The 21,824-nt window shown below is 50.8% G+C and overlaps 1 pseudogene; it reads right to left on the bottom strand.

The window, feature by feature from the left end:
* Nucleotides 1–511: 511 nt before the first annotated feature.
* Nucleotides 512–8,290, bottom strand: LOC119627368 (immunoglobulin lambda-like polypeptide 1; annotated as a pseudogene).
* Nucleotides 8,291–21,824: the final 13,534 nt, after the last annotated feature.

The raw sequence follows: 21,824 nt of genomic DNA, 5'->3' as shown, positions 1-21,824 counted from the left end.
GGAGTGTCCTAGACAGTCCAGCTCTCAGGATTGGGGAGTTGGGCAGAGAGGAAGGAGAGCATTCCAGGGGCCAGGGCCAGAAGTAGAGGGGCTCCAGGCCAAAGTAGGATTTCCAGGCTGAGGAAAGAGAGGCCATGTATGGATAGAGGATCCAGACCAGGACAGGGACAGAGGGCATATCTGGAGGCTCAGCCAGAAATAGCTCTCTCCAGAAAGTAGACAGTGTGTCTGGGGCTGAGCTGCAAGAAGGAAGGGGAGGAGGGAGAGAATGGAGGGACCGGTGTTCAGTAAGCCGACTCCTCCTATCCTGACCTATTTCCCCAGGGGACACCCCGGGGAGCCTGTGATCCTCCCCTGCAGGCTACTTTCCCACTGGTGCCAGGATTCCCCCAACGCCACACAGAACCCAGGAGAAGCATCAAATCATATGAGAGATAAGAAATGAAGAGAGGGAGCAGGATTTCTGGTTGACAAAGGATATTTATTGAGAGTTTTTGGGTACAGGGAGAAGGGCTGGATGGCTTGGGATGCAGAGAGATCCCTCCCCTGGGATCCTGCAGCTCCAGGCCCCTGTGGGTGGGGTGAGGGTTGGGAACCTACGAACATTCTGCAGGGGCCACTGTCTTCTCCACGGTGCTCCCTTCATGCGTGACCTGGCAGCTGTACCTTCTGCGGGACCTCCACTGCTCGGGTGTCAGGCTCAGGTAGCTGCTGGCCGCATACTTGTTGTTGCTCTGTTTGGAGGGCGTAGTCATCTCCATGCCCTGGGTGATGGGGGTACCATCTGCCTTCCAGGTCACCGTCAAGATTCCCGGATAGAAGTCACTCATGAGACACACCAGCGTGGCCTTGTTGGCTTGGAGCGCCTCAGAGGATGGCGGGAACAGAGTGACTGAGGGGGTGGCCTTGGGCTGACCTGTGTGGACAGAGGAGGGGGTGAGAGATGGCAGAGGAAGAGTGGGGTGTTGTGGAGCGCCTCTCTCTGTCTAAAGTCTCTGGGAGGGTTCACGGTGTGGTTGTCTGGCCCACCCAGGGCCTCTCCTTCCCTCTTCATTCCCTCCTTTCCACTGGAGCCCTCTGGAGAGCAGACAGCCCTGCACCTTCCTAGGGGCCTTCCCAAGTCACCTTTCCCAGGCGTCCTGGCCCAGTCATTTCCTCTGCAGCCTCAGTTTCCCCATGTGAACCCAGGGCAGGCTGCACTCCTTCCTTCTTGGTTTCTGGAGTCTGAGTTTGGAATCTAGGGGTCTCTCCCACAGCACACAAAACCGTCCTGGCAGGGTGTGGGGAGGCCCAAGCCTGGCATGGCCTGGAGCTTCCCGTCCCCTGGGACACCAGGCTGTGCCCCAGCCTGGCCCACTCAGTTCTCCTGGTGAAGCGTGGGCTCCACCCAGACAAACCCTGGGGCTCTGCCGTCGCCCCTGTCCCCACCAGCCCGACCACAGGACCCTTCACATCGGTTGTGTTCTTGGGGCTGCTCACCCAGACTTCAGGTCACCGCAGCACCCATGCCCACCCCAGCAGCCTCTGATGCCCCTGGACTTCACCTGGTGGCCGTGGAGTTCTCTGCACACCCGTTTCCTCCCTGCTAGTCACCTCCTGAGTCTAAAGTGCCCTCCTCAAATGAAGGTGGGAGGCCAACCCGTGAGCAGAGAGACGCTGGGCCCCAGAGGCGACAGGGCTCCAGGGACAGACACATCTCTGCCCTAAGAGACCCTCTCCTTTCTGGTAACTGTCCTGGCAGGGCTGGACTCCAGGACCTCACCCAGTCTCACCCATCCCTCTGTGTCCCCATGTCCTCACGACCCAGCACAGGCCACAGAGCTGCAGCCTAGACCCAGAGCCCTCTCTGTGCCCTCCATTGGTCTCCCCTCGAGGTGACCCCTGTGTCCCCAGGCCCCCAGGTAGCCCTCCCAGGCTGGATGGGCATGCAGTCCTCAGCCTGGACCCTGGGGTCCTGGGGACTGTCTCTAAGGCCACTGCAGGGCCCCTCATCAGAACTGGCCTTTGTCTCTCACTCAGACATGTGCCCTGGGAGAGGGGAGGAGCCCTGACCCTGCCCAATCCCAGCCCAGGGCCCGGGACCAGGCTGTGTCCTGCTGTTGGAACCTGAAGGTGGCTGCTCCCACTGTGGGGGCCCTTCCTGCCGGTTACCCCGAGACTAACGCACCTCGTCCAGGCCCCATGGAGAAAGGTAGGGGTCAGTGCTTAAGGCTGGGAGAGCAGAGGGGAAGAAGCCCCAGAGAGAGAAAACAGATTTTCCAGAGACAGGAGAGGGTGGGACAGACTGGGAAAGGTTGTGAGAGCCACGTACCTAAAACGGTGAGCTGGGTCCCGCTGCCAAACACATGCCTCAGTGAATTATGCTTGGACTGAAACTCCCGGGGCCAGCACCTGGGACCAGTCCAGGAGCCGTGCTGGAGCAGGAACCTGCTGGGTGTGAGGGGCACAGGGCTGCAGTGTGTAGGCTGTGACCTAGGCACAGGGCAGGGGGGTGGCCAGTATCCCAGTAGTGTCTCTATGCCTGTCCCTTCTCTGAGGCAGGTGCCACCCACAGCCTTGGAGTCACCCCAGCCTGTGTCCCAGTCTCTGAAGCTGTTGATGCTGATGGCAACACTGGCCTAGTGGGTCCCAGGAACTCTCTGAGTGGCGCATCCCCTCAGGCAGCTGTGCGGTGTGGCTCAGGAGTCCTGAGCTGGCTCGGACCTGCCCAACCTCACTTGGCCTCTTTTCAAGGACCTCTGAAGTCTGCCACAAATGTCCCCAGTCAAGCCAGGCTGACTTCCTCCCTGGACCAGGACACTGGGTCATTCTTGACTCAAAAGGAGAGTCCTCTGCTTTTATATCTATCCATGGAGATGCAGCTCAGTCTCACTTTGTTCATGAAGCCTTTTCTGACCTCTCAGATCACTCATTCCACCTGTCCATCCATCCATCTGTCCATCCATCTATGCATCTGTCCATCTATTCATCTGTCTTTGCATCCATCTATCATCTGCACATTCATCCATCCATCTACCTGTCAGTCCATCCATAGATCCATCCTGTCTACCAGGCACTGTGTTGTGTGCTGGGGACATGGTGTGGTCCCCCATGCTCTCACCCCCATCTCTCCCAGGTCATGGCCAACAAGGCACTCCTCATGGTCATGTCCAAGGTCCTTCTGCTGTACCTGGTGTCTCTGCTGGATGTGACATGGGACTGGCCCCTCTTTCCAGTGGCTCTTTTCCCCTTGGGGTCTGAGACTCCTCTTTCGTCTTCTCCTGGCATCTGTTTCTCCATGTCCCATGCCTGGCTACTGACTCCCCAGACCCCCACTCAGACCCCTTTCTTAGCCATCTTCACACTCTGTGACCCCCACTATTGCCCACATGGCGAGGCTGGAGTCTATCCCAGCTCCAGACCCTCTCAGCTCCACCTCAGTTGCCTACTGACCATGCCCAGTAGGTTACCCAACAGGACTCTCAAATTAATCACTTCCAGAGGAGATGACCACCTTCCCTCAGCCCAGCTCATTTTCCATCTTCATCTCATCACAATGACCATGGACTGTCTCAACCCCTCAGCCAGAAACCTGTAGTCCCTGGACTCAGTCACCTCGCCTCCCACACTGAAATGGCTTTTGCATCTGCATCTAGACATTCTTTTTTTCTTGAGACAGAGACTCGCTGTGTTGCCCAGGCTGGAGTGCAGTGGTGTGATCTCATCTCGCTTCAACCTCCACCTCCTGAGTTCCTGGGTTCAAACGATTCTCATGCCTCAGCCTCCCAAGTAGCTGGGACGACAGGCATGCACCACCACACCCAGCTAACTTTTCTTTTTTTTTTTTTGAGACGGAGTCTTGCTCTGTCACCCAGGCTGCAGTGCAGTGGCACGATATCGGCTCACTACACGCTCTGCATCCCAGGTTCACACCATTCTCCTGCCTCAGCCTCCCCAGCAGCTGAGACTACAGGGGGACTGTGCCATGCCCGGCTAATTTTTTGTGTATTTTTAGTAGAGACAGGGTTTCACCATATTAGCCAGGATGGTCTCGATCTCCTGACCTCATGAACCGCCCGCCTCGGCCTCCCAAAATGCTGGGATTACAGGAGTGAGCCACCGTGCCCGGCCACACCCAGCTAACTTTTCTGTTTTATAGAGACAGGGTGTCACCATGTTGGCCAGGTTGGTCTCGAACTCCTGATCTCAAGTGATCCACCCACCTTGGCCTCCCAAAGTGCTGGAATTACAGGTGTGAGCCACCACACCTGCCCTCCAAAAATCTTTACTTTTTTAAAATTATGAGAATGTAACATTTAAGATAATTCAACAATGGAGTAGTGCATTTAAGAAGTGTAATATTGGGCCAGGCACAGTGGCTCACGCCTGTAATCCTAGAACTTTGGGAGGCGGAGGCGGGCAGATGGCCTGAGCTCAGGAGTTCCAGACCAGCCTGGGCAACATGGTGAAACCCCATCTCTACTAAATACCAAACAACAACAACAACAAAAATTAGCCGGGCGTGACTGTGCGCCTATAGTCCCAGCTACTTAGGAGGCTGAGGCAGGAGAATTGCTTGAACCCAGGAGGCACAGGTTGCAGTGAGCCCATCTCAGGCTCTCAAAGTGCTGGGATTACAGGCATGAGCCACCACACCTGGCTCCTTTTTTTTTTTTTTTTTTTTTAATAATTGCAGTAAAACATACATAGCATTCATAGTTCCACTTTAACCATATTTAAACGTACAGCCCCGTGGCACTAAGTACATTCCCACTGTTGGGCAACCTTCGCCACCATCCATCTCCGGAACTCATTCATCTTCCCAAACAGAAACTCTACACCCATCAACTACAGCCCCCCTTCTTCCCTCTCCCTCGCCCTGCTAACTCAAATCTACTTTTTGTCCAAGTGAATTCGCCTATTCTAGGGACCTCATAAAAGGGAATTCAAATGACAGTTGTCTTTTTGTGTCTGGTTTATTTCACTACGTATAATGTCTTCAAGTTTCATCCATGTTGTAGAAGACTTCCAAAATTAATTTTAAAATAATTAATATTTTAAGCCTATTAAGACCTATTCAAAGTAGTAGAGCCAGACACAGTGGCTCACGTCTGTAATCCCAGCACTTTGGGAGGCTGAGGCGGGTGGATGGCTTGAGCCCAGGGGTTCCAGACCTGCTCAGGCAACATGGTGAAACCTCATTTCTACAAAAAATTATCCCAGTTTGGTAGTGTGTGCCTGTAGTCCCAGCTACTTGGGACACTGAGGCAGGGATATTGCTTGAGCCCAGGAGTTGGAGGCCAGCCTGGGCAACATAGTGAGACCCCATCTCTAAAAAAATAAATAAAACAAATAAATTTGCAACTAAATATAAAAAGTGATACACAATCTATTTCTTAAAAACAGTGAAAATATCTTTTCATAAGCTATGAATAGAAGAGATATTTACTTGATAGGAGATATTTACCAGAGTTCTACAGTAATAATCAGTTTTTTTCTTTTTTCTTTTTCTTTTCTTTTCTTTTTTTTTTTTTAAAGACAGGGTCTCCCTCTGTCACAGGCTGGAGTGCAGTGGTGGGATCTCAGCTTACTGCATCCTCAACCTCCCAGGCTTAAGCAATCCTCTCACCTCAGCCTCCTAAGTAGCTGGGACCACAAGCAAGTACCACCATGACTGGCTAGTTTTTATATTTTTTGTAGAAATGGGGTCTTGCTGTGTTGTTCAGGATGATCTCAGACTCCTGGGCTCAAACAATCCTGCCTCAGCCTCCCAAAGTTGTGGGATTACAGGCATGAGCCACTGCACCTGGCCCATAGTATTTCTGTAAGATTTCTAAAGATTATAAAAACTCATATTCATATCCCCCCAGCAAAATACCTTTTTTTTTTTTTTTTTTTTTTTTTTGAGAGGGAATCTCATTCTGTCACCCAGACTGGAGTGCAGGGGTGCAATCTCAGCTCACTGCAACCTCCACCTCCCGGATTCAAGCGATTCTCCTGCCTCAGCCTCCCGAGTAGCTGGGACTGTAGGCTCATATCCAGCTAATTTTTGTATTTTTAGTAGAGACGGAGTTTTGCCATGCTGGCCAGGATGGTCTCGATCTCCTGACCTCAGGATCTGCCTGCCTTGGCGTCCCAAAGTGCTGGGATTACAGGCATGAGACACAGCACTTGGCCCATAGTATTTCTAAGATTTCTAAAGATTATAATGTAAAAACTTTATTAATATCCCCCCAACATAATACCAATGTTATTATCTGTGTCTCCCTCCACCTGTCACCTGTCCCTTGTGGAGACCCCTGGGGCCTTCCCCATCACAGTCTCTGTTCTGCAGGCATCACCCTGCATGTGGCTGTCTCCTCACCCAGCCCCCGCTCCTTGTAGACTTGAATTGGGGCAACTCTAGATCCTCTGGGACCTCAGCCCCAGCACAGAGCCTGACCCTGATGGGGACTCCTTGCCCAGAAGTCCGTGCAGGACACTGAGACCTGGTCCTGGCCCGCCACTATGCTGATCCCGCCTCCATGGCCGGGCTCCTGGCGTGGGTCAGGTTGGCTGCCGCTGCTGGAGCTCTCACCACGGCCACCCCAGCATCCTCTGGGTGGGTGGGAGGTTGAAGGCCCTCACTGATCAGGGCCCCTCAGATTGCAAAAGGGGAAACTCAGGCCCAGCGCGGTGGCTCATGCCTGTAATCCCAGCACTTTGGGAGGCCGAGGCAGGCAGATCGCCTGAGGTCAGGAGTTCCAAACCAGCCTGGCCAACATGGTGAAACCCCATGTCTACTAAAAAAATACAAAAAATTAGCCGGGTGTGGTGGTGCGCACCTGTAATCCCAGCTACTCCAGAGGCTGAGGCAGGAGAATCTCTTGAACCTGGGAGGTAGAGTTTGCAGTGAGCTGAGATCGCGCCATTGCACTCCAGACTGGGCAACAAGATGAAACTCCGTGAAACTTTGTTTGAAGAAGATGATGAAAAGGGGGGAAACTCAGGCCCCAGAGGTGCACGTGTCAGCTCCATCAGCTTAGAGGATGGGACAGGAAAGAGCTAGAGGCCATCCAGCTTGGGCCTTAGAATCTGTGCCCATGAGCTGAGTGACTTGGACGGGTTGCCTCACCTCTCTGGGCTCTAGCCCCATCTGCACAAAGGGGATCACAGCAGGACCTGCCTATGGTGCCAACAAGAGGGAGGTTCTGTCCCTGAAATGATGATCGCCTGTGGGTATAACGTGATCGCCTATGGGTACAGCGTGATCGCCTGTGGGCATAACGTGATCGCCTGTGGGTACAACATGATCGCCTGTGGGTACAACGTGATCGCCTGTGGGTACAACGTGCACCAGCGATGACCAGGCTGTTGTGTCCCAAGTAGTCATAAATGGACCCAGATGCTTGGTGCTTTGTCCAGGGACCTCCCACCACACGCAGAGTGGTGGCAAGGGCTGAGGTCACATAGGGAGTTGTGGCCTCCCTAGACCCTCTCCTGGGCTTCTTCTTTGGAGGCACCTACGCCGTGGATAAGCTTGGGTCTCCTAGGGGCTGGTTTCAGGAGGCGATGCTGGCTAAGGTCTAGTGACCCAGGGACTCCAGGAAAGGCCCCTCACACATCAGCTGGAGCTCCAGGGAGTGGCCCCTGCCCAGTGAGGGTGGGAATGAACAGGCGACATAGGCCAGGGGAAAGGGGGAGGAGGTGAGAGGAGGAGGGAGAAGAGGAGGAGGAGGAGGGGGAAGAGGGGGAGGCCTGGGCACCTTTCAGGGATAGTGGCCACCACCCCTGTGGACATCCTGCCCCTGCCTCTAGTCCTGCCCTACCCCAAGTACTAGGGGGAGGTAAGGGAGACATTGGCCTTCGTGCCAAATGTAAGGGGTGGGGGCAGAAATCTCAGGATTCAAGATAAATAATATTTTAATATGACATTAAGCAATAAAAATTAATTTAAACAAATCCATGATGGAAAAATACTAACACTTCAGTTAAAGTCAGTGTGCCTCTGGCTCCCCTCCAGGGATTAACCTTCCTCCTCCCCCCTCTGGCTTGTCTCCCCTCAATCATCCTTTCCCGCCTCTGCCGCCAGACCCCCACATCCCCGGGAATCTCTCACCCCTTACCTGCCCCACCAGCTCCTCAGGCTGGACCTGCTGCTTCCTCCAGGGGCTCCAGGGCCCAGGGCTCTGCTCTGTGGTGCAGCCGTTGGGTGCACCAGGCCATGGGTTACCAGCGCCAGACCCAGCAGCAGCAGGGGCTAGCGTTGCCTGAGGTTGGGGCCTGGCTCACCAGGGTCCTTACGGCCCCCCTGGCCTGTCCCTGGCCTCATCGGCCCTCAGGGTCGGAGGCCCTTGTGGCCTGACTTGCAGCGTGGGCTCCCTGGAGAGTGGTGCCCCGGTCTCTCGCTGGCAGCAGCTGTCCCAGGGCACCCCAGTCCATGTGGCCCCATCCTCATCCTCTGGTCCCTGCCCCCAGCCAGGCCCCTTCCAGCATCCATGGCCGTTACCCCTGGGGTTCTGTCCCAGAGGCACATCTGCCAACTGGCCTGCTGTGGTCAGGATCCAGGGCTCAACTGCCTCCCACACCTGTGGGCTTGGCCTTGCCCCTGGGGCCCTGGGTGCTTTGTTCGGGGACCTCCCACCACAGGCAGAGGGTCGGCAAGGGCTGAGGTCACACAGGGAGGTGGGCTGCACCATGGCCCCCCAAGACCCTCCCCTGGGGCTTTCCTTTGGAGGAACCTGCACCCTGGATGGGTTTGAGTCCCCTCGGGGCTGGTCCCAGGAGGTGATGTGCCTGACTTCCCTCCTTCCCCGAGGGCGCCCTGGGTCTGTGGAGCATCTCACTGGGGTCCAGAGAGCCGCCCAGCAGGAATCCCCCAGGGCTTGAGCTCAGGGGGCTGGGCTGAGGCTCCTCCAACCAGCCCTGGAGGGAGGTGTGGTTAGAGAGGGGGAAACAGGTTTGGGGTTAGCTAGAAGTCACTCAACGGTTCAAGTCCAGGAATCATGAGGTATGAACGAAAATGCTGTTTAATGTACCACATTCAGCGCCTCACAGACCTCACATCACACAGACACACAGACACAGAGACACACAGACACACACACACACCCCCCACCCCAGCTTCCTGAAGGTATAATTGACAAAACTGTATATATTTACCACCTACAGTGTGATGCTTTGCCACACTGTAAAATGATTAAATCAGGCTGACTCACACATCCATCTCCTCACATGCTTATGCTTTTGTAGTGAGAACATGGAAGATCTAATCTTAGCAATTTTCCAGTATACAATACATTTATTAACTGTAATCTCCATGTTGTACGGTACATCTCCAGAGCTCATTCTTACAGATTTCACTCAGAGGCCAGTAGCTTCCTCCCGAGCAGTGAGCGCGTCATGTCATGGCTTCTGACAGGCCCCCGGCTCCTTTCCCAGCCTGGCATCCCCAACCCTCTCCCAACATCTCGGGACCCTGTGCTTTGGTGGTGGGGGGAGCAGTGGCAGTGAGGAGGGACTGAGCATTCTCCTCCAGAGGTGGGGCTGGAAATGCTGTCGGCTCTGCTCGCTCTTCAGGACCGGGTTGAGGTTGGTGTTGGGAGATAATGCATGTCAAAGTGTTGTTTTCTTCATTTGTAAAAAAGTAGTAACATACACATGACCTAAAATTTATCATCTTGACCTTTTTTTTTTTTTTTTTTTTTTTGAGTCTTGCTCTGTCACCAGGCTGGAGTGCAGTGTGGCATGATCTCAGCTCACTGAAACCTCTGACTCCCTGGTTCAAGCAATTCTCCTGCCTCAGCCTCCTGAGTAGCTGGGATTACAGGCATGCACCACCACGCCCAACTAATTTTTGTATTTTTAGTAGAGATGGGGTTTCACCATGTTGGCCAGGCTGGTCTCGATCTCCTGACCTCATGATCCGCCCGCCTGGGCCTCCCAAAGTGCTGGGATCACAGGTGTGAGCCACTGCGCCTGGCCCATCTTGACCATTTTTAAGTGCACAGTTCAGTGGCATTAACTACATTCATAATGTCGTGCAACCATCACCACCATCCATCTCTAGATTTTTTTTTTTGAGAGTCTTGCTCTGTTGCCCAGGCTGGAGTGCAGTGGGGCAATCTCAGCTCATGGCAATCTCTTCCTCCCAGGTTCAAGTGATTATCCTGTCTCAGCCTCCTCAGTAGCTAAGATTACAGGTACCCACCACCATGCCAGCTAATTTTTTGTATTTTTAATAGAGACGGGGTTTCAGCATGTTGGTCAGGCTGGTCTCGCACTCCTAACCTCATGATACGCCTGCCTCCCAAAGTGCTGGGTTTACAGGCATAAGCCACCGCAACTGTTTTTTTTCTGTTTTTTTTGAGATGAAGTCTCACTCTGTCGCCCAGGCTGGAGTGCAATGGCACATCTAGATCTTTCACATCTTGCGAAACTCAAGTTCTGTCCCCATTCAACACTAACTTCCCATTCCTCCCTCCCCCAGCCCCCGGCACCCACCATGCTAGTTCCCATCTCTCTATTTGGCTACCCTGGGTACCTCCTATGGGTGGGACCATACTCTACTTGTCCTTTGAAAGTGCTTTTTAAACTGGAAAGTGCCGCATGTATAATACCTTCAGGGGCTTATTAGTATTTTCATTTTTTTTTTTTCCGAGATGGAATTTCACTCTGTTGCCCAGGCTGGAGTGCAATGGCGCTATCTCAGTTCACTGTGGCCTGTGCCTCCTGGGTTTGAGCAATTCTCCTGCTTCAGCCTCCCAGGTAGCTGGTCTACAGGTGCCCGCCATCATGCCACATTTTCGTGTTTCTAATAGAGACGGGGTTTCACCATGTTGACCAGGCTGGTCCCGAACTCCTGATCTCAGGCCATCAGCCCACCTCAGCCTCCCAGATAGCAAGGATTACAGGCGTGGGCCATCGCGACCGCCCGATTATCATTATTATTATTACCAGCCGGCCTGTTAGTGTGGCTTGGAAAATGTTAACCATCATAAAATAAATGAATCCTTGATGATACTGAGCTTCAACTGCCACTCTTCGAATTTTGCACTGCAGCTCATAGAGAGTGTGAAATTCATTCCAATGGCTGCAGCTAACATTTTGTTAAAGTGAGGCCGCCTAGAGCTGACTCCAGCTAGAGAGCGAGCTGTTCCACGGGAGGGATGGTGACGGTTCCCGGAGTGTTGCTTCAGTTACCTGAATGCGCAGGTACGCTCTGGGTAACAGTGGAAGATCTACTTCTTGCTGGAAGTTTGGATGGAAAATCTTTTGGAAACTGCTGTCCTGGAACACCTGGCCCAGGTGTCAAATCGCCTCTTGCATTTCCCCAGTGGCTGATTCGCTGTCACGTTTTAAGCCACCCTTTGCCTTAGGTCCTCCATATCCCGGTCCCCACCACTGGGTGTGTCCCTAGGGCGGTGCCATCCGATGGCTTGTCCAGCGCTGTGAGACTCTCCCCAACTTCCCTCCAGTTGAGTTTCATGGGTGCCACATGCCTGTCCTGGAGCTGGGCCATCTCACACATCCCCTTGGCATCTGCCAGCCATGGTTGTGAGATGCTACAAGAGACAGACAGACAGACGAACAAAAGACTTCACGTTATCTCATGGACATCACAAGAGCCATGGAGCTCAGGCTCCATAGACTGATGCTCAGATTCCAGTGTCCCACAAACACTGAGAGTCCCCTAAGCGCCAAAGGCTGCATCCCACATAGCTCCCGATCCTCGGGGAGACGGGCAAAGTGCTGAGCAGTAATGGGATGTGCACACCCTAAGAAACATCGATGCAGGTACAGGGGAAGCCCCTGGGAGGCCCCAATCCAGTGCAGCTTCTCCCCTGTTGGGAGGCTTGGTCCACTGCTGCCCCTGACCCTGGCTCCTCTCACCTTCAGAACTGGAGCAGCATGTGCTCTGGGGGTCTGGGCTGAAGCTGCTCCCTCCCCAGCACCCCCCTTGAGTGTGACACTCATCATTGCCTGGGACTCAGAAACTGTAGTTCCCCCAAGGACAGCCCCAGGTCTTGGGAGAGGAAGGAACCGTTTTTAAATATAGTGTCCCCAGCCGCCCCCTTTCAGGCCCTGCCTGACCCTGCACCTGCCATGGCCTCTAAACAGAAGCAGCCTCAGACCACATCTTTCTGTGGTGGGAAATCTGGGTCTGGCTGGATCCTGGGGACCCTATGGGACTGGGCTGGGCCAGGTCTCTCCGCAGGTGCAGCTGGGGCTCTGACCACCCAGGCTCACCTCACCCCTTCCTGGACTGAGATGTGTCCAGGCCTGGGCAGAGGAGGCTGGGTCCTGCTGTCCTGCTTAGTGCCCTCTCTTTTTAGGGTCCCTGGTGCCTCCGCAGAGCCCTCTGGGTCCTGCCTGGCTCTCCTCCCTCAGAGCACAGGTGAGTGCCCCATCCGGTCACCTCTGCCCTGCTCCCGTGTTCGTGGGTGTCCCCCATTCTGGCCTCCTGCTGGTCAGTCCCCTGCCCACTGTCTACGCTCAGGCCTCAGAGACTCCACCTGCACCACCAAGGATCCCTCTCTCCCAGGCTGTCTCCAGAGGAAATACAGGACCACTTTCCCCGGGACCCAGAAGTGAAGGTTCTAGAAACTCTCAGGTTCTCAGGGTCACTGGAAGTGGTCTCTGCTATTTTGGCAGCTTGAAAATATTCTTCAAAGCCCAGAAGTCTTGAGGTTTCCTTGGACACGAGGCTGATGATGTAGCTACCATTATTTGTGGCCAGGCTGATGTTTAATTTTATGTGTTAACTTGGCAGGGCCACAGTGCCAGATATTTGGTCAAACATTCTGATGTTTCTGTGGCATTATTTTGTGGGTGGGATTAACATTTAAATTTTACATTTCGCAAATCTGTGAAAATTGAACAACAGTCTTTTTTTGAGACAGGGTCTCACTCTGTGGCCCAGGCTAGAATGTAATGGTACAATCGTAGCACACTGCAGCCTCACCCTCCAGGCTCAAGGAATCCCTCACACCTAAGCCTCCCAAAGGGCTGGAATTTAAGTTACCAATTTCCCTCTACATGCTGATTTATCCGTATCCTATGAATTTTTATGCAGTGGTCTCATCATTGTTCAGTTTAAAGTGTCACCTAATTTTTGAGTTCTCCAACTGTTGACTTATTTAGCAGTTTCTTTCTTTTCTCTTTTTCTTTCTTTCTTTTTTTCCCTCTTTCTCTCTCTCCTTCCTTTCCCTTCTTTCTCTCCTTCCTTCCCTCCTTCTTTCTGTTTTAGAGACAGGGTCTTGCTCTGTCAGCCAAGCTGGAGTGCAGTGGTGCAATCAGAGTTGACTGCAGCCTCCAACTCTTAGGCTCAAGCGATTTTCCCGCTTCAGCCTCCCAGGTAGCTGGAACTAGAGGCACATGCCCCCACACCTGGCTAAATTGTGTAAATGTTTTGTTAAGAGAGAGGGTTTTTCTATGTTCCTCAGGCTGGTCTCAAGCTCCTGAACTCAAGTGATCCTCCCGACTTGGCCTCCTGAAGTGCTGGGATTACAGGCGTGAGCCACCATATCTGCCTAGCAGAATATTTCTTAATTTCCAAATATATGAGGATGTTCTAGTTACATATTTGGCTTTGGGGATATTTTGTGGGGTTTTATTTTTATTTATTTATTTATTTTTGAGACAGTCTCACTGTCACCCAGGCTGGTGTATAGTAGTGTGATCATGGCTCACTGCAGTCTCTAACTCCTAGGCTCAAGTGATCCTCCTGCCTCAGCCTCCCGAGTAGCTAGGACTACAGGCACATACCACCACATCTAGCTACTTTCTTTTTTATTTTTATTTTACTTTATTATTATTATTATTTTTTTTTTGAGACGGAGTCTCGCTCTGTCCCGGGGCTGGAGTGCGGTGGCACAATCTCGGCTCACTGCAAGCTCCGCCTCCTGGGTTCACGCCATTCTCCTGCTTCAGCCTCCCAAGTAGCTGGGACTACAGGTGCCCACCACCGCGCCCGGCTAATTTTGTGAAGTTTTTTTTTTAGTAGAGACGGGGTTTCACCGTGTTAGCCAGGATGGTCTCGATCTCCTGACCTCATGATCCGCCCGCCTCGGCCTCCCAAAGTGCTGGGATTACAGGCGTGAGTCACTGCACCCAGCCTCTTTTTTATTTTTATAAAGACAGGGTCTCACTATGTTGCCCAGGCTGGACTCAAACTTCTGGCTTCAAATGATCCTCTCGCTTTGGCCTCCTAAAGTTCTGGGATTGCAGGGATGAGTCACTGTGTGCCCGGCCATATCTTTGCTATTGATTTCTAGTTTAACTGTATGTGTTTAGGGTGCATACTCTGAATAATTTCAATTCTTTGAAATTTGCCTTATGGAGACTTGTTTAAAACTCAATATATAGTTACTTTTTGTCAATGATTCTTGCCTGTTTTTGTCTTTGAAGAGAACATGTGCTCTGCAGCCCTTGAATGCCGTGCTCTATATACAAGTCCATTAGGTACCCATTATTGTCTTTCAACCTTCTATTTATTTTTGCTTTTTAGGGTTTGTTTTGTCTGCTGAGAAGAAATCATCTCCCTCAGGGACTGTCAATTTATTTGTCCCTGTAGTTCAGCAGTTTTTGGTTTCATATTTTTTTGACTACATTATTAGATGTATACAAATTTAAAACTGCTGGTCCGGCTGGTGGCTTACACCTGTCATCCTATCACTTTGGGAGACCAAGGCAGAAGGATCACTTGAGCCCAGGAGTTTGAAACCAGCCTGGAGAACATGGTGAAACCCCATCTCTACAAAAAAATTAAAAACTAGCTGGGCATGGTGGCTTGCACCTGTAGTCCCAGCTACTTGGGAGGCTGAGGTGTGAGGATCATCTGAACCCAGGAGGTCTAGGCTGCAATGAACTGTGATCACACCACTGCACTCCAGCCTGGGCAACAGAGTGAGTTTCAAAAGAAAACCAAAAAACACCATTACCTCCCTGATGGGTTTTTTTTTTTTTTTTTTTTACTCTTGTTGCCCAGCCTGGAGTGCAATGGCACAATCTCGGCTCACTGCAACCTCCTCCTCCCAGGTTCAAGCAATTCTCCTGCCTCAGCCTCCAGAGTAGCTGGGATTACAGGCGCACACCACCATGCCTGGCTAATTATTGTATTTTTAGTAGAGACAGGGTTTCACCATGTTGGCCAGGCTGTTCTTGAACTCCTGACCTCGGGTGATTCACTCGCCTCGGCCTCCCAAAATGCTGGGATTACAGACATGAGCCACCACATCCAGCCAAAATAGAACTTTTATTACCAAAAAATAGCCCTATTTATTCCAGATGATACCTTTTACCTTAAAGTTGCTTTTGTCTGATATCTATGGAACCACACCAGTTTTCTTTTGAGTAGGAATTTCATGGTTATCTTTTTCCATCTGTTTACTTTCACAGCCATTCTCTATCCTACCCCACCATTCCTATACACAGGAGCTCTTCTCCAAAAGACTTACAGGTGCCCTTATTGTGCAAGAGTCATGTCTGTTCTCCTTGCATTTCCAGCAGTTCAGTCGTATCTCTATGATGGAATTTCTAGGCCTTTTCTGTGCAGTATCTGGGACTGGGATATCATTGCTGGGTGCCCCTCCACACATGCTTGCACAGACATGTGCAATGTCTATTGTAGACCATGTCAGAGAGCCATGCTGTGGGTCCCAGAAACCCAATTCAAATGGCCTCAGACAAGGAGGGAGTTACTGCCTGGCATACCTGGGAATCTTGACGTGGGGCACCTAGGGTCACCCGATCCCAGAGCCCTGCTTCCATTTCTGTGGGTTTCTCCCTGCCCTTTCCCCCCATGTGACTGGATTTACTCATGGGAAGCCTTATCAGACCAAAATCCAAGGGGACACAGAGAGGACTTCTCCATCTTCCAGGCAGAGGGACCCATCCCTGATGACCAGGACCAGGGCCCGGGTCTGACTGCCTTCCTTGGGGCACAGGGAGGGAGTGGTGAAGGCCTCAGGCCTAGGACAGGCAGCTGACCACCACTCTCCCCTCCCCACCATCCAGGCCACGGACAATCTGAGAACCAACTAGCAATCCAGCAACGCGACACATTCGGCAGAACCCTGGAAGGTACAGCGGGAACCAGGCCCACGGCCTCTGATGTCAGGGCTCACAGAAACCCAGGGGTCTCCCCACCGTGCATGAAGTGTGACAAAGACTCTCTCCTTGAATAAACTGGAGTTAGGCTCATCTAAGCCTTCTCATCTGGCTTTGACCTTGAGCTTCAGTGCCCACCTTAATTGCGTCTGCACTGCACAGTTTTAGCAAGATTCCTGCTAAGTGGGTTTAGCCATAGTCACCTACCCTCAACATCTGATCACCTTCCCTATCTGATCAAATTTCCAATCTCCCAGGTGATGTCTGATCACCCTGGCCTGCCTTCCGAGGAATCCTGGGAGGTCGGTTTAGCCAGAACCCCCCCTTAGCCCTGAGATGCTTCCTCTCAGCCGTTTTCCACTCACTCCCCCAACCCTACTCCAGGGCTATAAATCCCCACTTGCCTATGCTGTATTTGCATGGAACCCGTCTCCTACAGAGGCCTCTTCCCCACTTGCCCATGCTGTATTTGCATGGAGCCCCGTCTCATACCGAGGCCTCTTCCCCACTGCAGTAGTTCCTGATAAAATCTGTTTTGACCGTTTTGCTACTGTCCAGTTGTGGTTTTCTTTTTTATTTTCTTTTTTTTTGAGACAGAGTCCTGCTCTGTTGCCCAGGCAGGAGTGCAGTGGCGCAATCTCAGCTCACTGCAACCTCCGCCTCCCAGGTTCAGGCAATTCTCACACCTCAGTTTCCCAAGTAGCTGAGATTACAAGTACCCATGGCCACACCTGGCTAATTTTTTTGTATTTTTAGTAGAGACGGAGTTTTGCCATGTTGGCCAGGCTGGTCTGGAACTCCTGGCCTCAGGTGATCCACCTGCCTTGACTTCCCAAAGTGCTGGGATTACAGGCATTAGCCACCGCACCCAGCCTCAGCTCTGGTTTTCTGTAACAAGTTGGGAAGGCGCTCAGTGGGAGGGTTCAGCCCACAGTAGAGAAGTCTATTCAGAATTTCTTCCTTCTTGCAGGTCGCACCTGAGCTGCCCTCCTTCTGAGAACAGAGAGTTTCCAGGCAGGGACCCTACTGTGTGCCCAGCAGATGCCTAGGGCCACCATTTAAGAGGTTGCTGAGTCTCAGGTGCTGACCTGTACTCACACAGGTGCCTGCTCCCCTCACCCTGGTCCTGGGCAGGCCCAGCACCTCTGCATCTGTCTTATGGCCTCCAACCGAGCAGGCTGTAATGAGTGATGGCTGTTGCTTCCTTTCTGCCATCCGGGTATCTCACAAATTTTTTTTAGCCAATTCTGACCCCAAATCATATGGAGAAGGGGACTGTGGGAAACTTAGTCCTGGTTTAGCCAGGTAGACACAGGGCAAAACCACTCCAGCCCACTTTTGTCACTGTGGCATTTTCTGCACACTTCCTCTAACCAGATTAACCTCCAAATAAAGCCAATAGCAACACCATGCTTCTGCCGAACATGATGCAACTACATTCCTATAACCCAAACAGGCTAACCCTCCCACAGAAGGACTCAGGTCTACAGATCACTCCATCCATCTTCAGGTGACGTTTATTATTCTCCCAGCTGATTCACACACACACACACACACACACACACACATATACACACACACACACACACATACATACACACTGCACCACACCAGACACACACCTTTGATATTCTGTAACTTAGATATCAAAATAGGTTACTAGCCAGGCAAGGTGGCTCAGGCCTATAATCCCAGCACTTTGGGAGGCCGAGGTGGGCAGATCTCTTGAACCCAGGAGTTCAAGACCAGCCTAATACAAAAATTAGGCCAGGCGCGGTGGCTCACGCCTGTAATCCGGTACTTTGGGAGGCCGAGGCAGGTGGATCACAAGGTCAAGAGATCGAGACCATCCTGGCAAACATGGTAAAACCCCATCTCTACTAAAAATATAAAAATTAGCTGGACATGGTGGCACACGCCTGTAGTCCCAGCTACCCGGGAGGGTGAGGCAGGAGAACTGCTTGAACCCAGGAGGCGGAGGTTGCAGTGAGCCGAGATTGCACCACTGCACTCTAGCTTGGTGACACAGCAAGACTCCATCTCAAAAACTAAAACCAAAACAAAAACAATTAGCCAGGCGTGATGGCGCATGCCTATAATCCCAGCTACTCTGGAGGCTGAGGCAGGAGAATCGCTTGAACCCGGTAGGCGGAGGGCACTTAGCCTGGGCAACAGAGCAAGTCTCCGTCTCAAAAAAAAAAAAAAGAGCAGACAAAGGTGAAGGCATCCTAAGGGACTATGGGACACCATCAAGAGGACCAAGATACACGTTATGCAATTCAGCGAAGGAGAAGAGAAAGAGAAACGGACAGAGATTATTTGCAAAAATGGCCAAAAACTATCCCAAATTGGAGAAAGACATGAAACTACAAATCAAAGCAGCTCAATGAACTCTAATAGAATTAACCAAAAAAGATCCACAGTAAGACACATTATAATCAAACTGACAAGTGACAAAAAGTCTTGAAAGCAGCAGCCAAAAAAAAAAAAAAAAAAAGTTGGCTGGGTGTGGGGGATCACGCCTGTAATCCCAGCACTTTGGGAGGCCAAGGGAGGTGGCTCACCTGAGAACAGGAGTTCAAGATCAGCCTAGTCAACATGGCAAAACCCCATCTCTACTAAAAATACAAAAAATTAGCCAGATCAAGTTGTGGCAAGTGCCTGTAATCCCAGCTACTCGGGAGGCTGAGGCAGGAGAATTGCTTGAACCCGGCAGACAGAGATAGCAGTGAGCTGAGATTGCACCACTGCACTCCAGCGTGGGCAACAGAGTGAAACTCTGTCTAAAAAAAAAAAAATAAGGGTTTTTGTCATGTACAAGGATTCCTCAATGAGATTGTTAATTGATTTCTCAGCAGAAACTACGGAGTCGAGAAGGGAGTGGGGTGATAGATTTAGCATGCTGGGGGAAGAAAAACAAACCTGTCAAGTGTGAATTTTACACATGTAAAAAAGTGTCCTTTGGTTCCTATTAAAAACAAACTAAGATCCCAGAAATAACAAGTGCTGGAGACGATATGGAGAAACTGGAACCCTTGTGCACTGTTGCTGGCAATTTAAAATGGTGCAGCTACTATGAACAGTGTGGCAATTCCTCAAAAAATTGAAAACAGAATTATTATACGATGTAACAGTTCCATATCTTTGTATATAGCTGGCCCTCTGTGTCCAAGGGTTTTGTTGTTGTTGTTCTTGTTTTTTGCCCAGGCTGGAGTGCCGTTGCAGGATCTCAATCTTGGCTCACTGCAACCTCTGCCTCCTGGGTTCTAGAAATTCTTGTGCCTCAGCCTACCGTGTAGCTGGGATTACAGAAGTGTACCACCACGCCAGGCTAATTTGTATTTTTAGTAGAGATGGGGTTTCACCACGTTGGATAGGCTGTCCTGACCTCAGGTGATCCGTCCACCTCAGCCTCCCAAAGTGCTGGGATTACAGGCGTGAGCCACTGTGCCCGGCCTGTATCCATGGGTTCTGCATGTTAGTTCCACCAACTGCACGTGGAAATTGTAGTTAGCCGTGTGATGTCTGTGTCTGTTCTGAACATGTGCACACTTTCTTTTCTATCATTATTCCCTAAACAATACAGTATAACAACTATTTACACAGCATTTACATTGTACTGGGTATTATAAGGAATCTAGAGATGATTTAAAGTATACAAGAGGATGTGCACAGATTATATGCAAATACCACCTCATTTTAAATCAAGGACTTGAGTATCTGTGGATTATGGTATCCTCAGTGTGTCCTAGAACCAACCCCCTGTGGATACTGAGGGAAGACTGTGTACACAAAATAACGGAAAGCAGGGTCTTGAAAAGATATTTATACACCATGTTCACAGCGGCATTATTCATGCTAGGAAAAACATGGAAACAGACTGGGCGCAGTGACTCACACCAGTCATCCCAGCGCTCTGGGAGGCCGAGGCGGATGGATCACTTGAGGTCAGGAATTCGAGACCAGCCTGGCCAACATGGTGAAACTGTCTCTACCAAAACAACAACAACAACAACAACAACAATTAGCCCAGCGTGGTGGTGCATGCCTGTAATCCCAGCTACTCGGGAAGCTGAGGCAGGAGAATCGCTTGAACCCAGGAGGTGGAGGTTGCAGTAAGGTGCAGGAGATTGCACCACTGCACTCCAGCCTGGACAACAGAGTGAGAATCTGTCTCCAAACCCCCCGCCCCCACACACACACAATAAGCAAACAATCCGTGTTCATCAATGAATAAATGGATAAGCCAAATATGGCATATACATACAATGGAATATTATTCAGCCTTAAAAAGCAAAAAAAGTTCAGATACTGCAATACGGATGACCCTTAGGGATATTACGCTAGATGTAATAAGCCAGTTACACACAAAAAATACCGTATGATTCCACTTATACAAGGTACTTAGCAAAGTCAAAATCACAGAGACAGAAAGCAAAATGGTGGTCTCCAGGGGAGGGGTGGAGAGCGGATTGGAAGTTATTGTTGAATAGGTACATATTTTTTGTTTTATGAGATGAAAAGAGTTATGGAGATCGATGGTAGTGATGGCTTACAACATTTTAAATATCTTTAATATCACTGGACTGTACACTTAAAAATGGTTGAGGCTGGGTGAGGTGGCTCACGCCTGTGATCCCAGCACTTCGGGAGACCAAGGTGGAAGGATGACTTGAACCCAGAAGTTCCAGAACAGCCTGGGAGACATGGTCAAACTTCATCTCTACAAAAAAAAACCAGCTGGCTATGGTGGCATGTGCCTGCAGTCTCAGCTACGCAGGAGGCTGAGGCAGGAGAATCCCTTGAACCCAGGAGGCAGAGGTTGCAGTGAGCCGAGATTGTGCCACTGCACTCCAGCCTGGGTGACAGATCGAGGCTCCGTCTCAACAACAACAAAAAGGTTTGGCTCCTATCCTGCCTTCTCTGGAAAGCCATTCCTCATCATCTTACAAAGTCCTGTAACCTTGCAATACATTGCAGGAGATTGTTAGTTATTCGTTATAAGCTATACATGGCCTTGTGATGTTTCTGTGATTCTCGCCTTACCCTTGTTATGTAAATCCAGGAGTCACTCTTGACTCCAGTTCCATCCAATCCATTTACTTCAGTTTTATGCCCTTGCAGGATTTCCTGGGAAAAAAAAAATTAGAGGAATTGGTTTTGAAATAAACTTAATTTTTAAATTTTATGATAAGACACAGATACGGAAAAAAAAAAAAAAAAAAAGAGAACACACACACAAAAAACATGAGAACTGGCCAGGCCGTGGTGGCTCACACCTGTAATCCCAGCACTTTGGGAGGCTGAGGTGCGCACATCACCTGATGTCAGGAGTTCAAGACCAGCCTGGCCAACATGGCAAAACTCCGTCTCTACTACAAATACAGAAATTAGCTGGGCTTGGTTGCAGGCACCTGTAATCCCAGCTACTCAGGGGGCTGAGGCAGGAGAATCACTTGAACCTGGGAGGTGGAGGTTGCAGTGAGCTGAGATACGGTCACTGCACTCCAGCCTGGGCAACAGAGCAAGTACATCTCAAAAAACCAAAAAATGAAACAAACAAAAAAAACCATGAACTACAAGGAGATAATTATTATTATTACTATTATCATTGTTATTATTATTATTTTTTAGAGATATGGTCTCACTCTGTCACCTCCAGCTGTAGTGCAGTGGCACAATCATAGCTCATCTGCAGCCTTGAACTCCTGAACTCGTGTCAGTGTTAGGATTACAGGCATGAGCCCCTGCACCTG

Source organism: Chlorocebus sabaeus, chromosome 19 (genome assembly GCF_047675955.1).
Source record: "Chlorocebus sabaeus isolate Y175 chromosome 19, mChlSab1.0.hap1, whole genome shotgun sequence".
Classification (NCBI taxonomy): Eukaryota; Metazoa; Chordata; class Mammalia; order Primates; family Cercopithecidae; genus Chlorocebus; species Chlorocebus sabaeus.
Note: the sequence above shows the minus strand (reverse complement) of the source record. Positions and strands in the feature narration are given on the sequence as shown.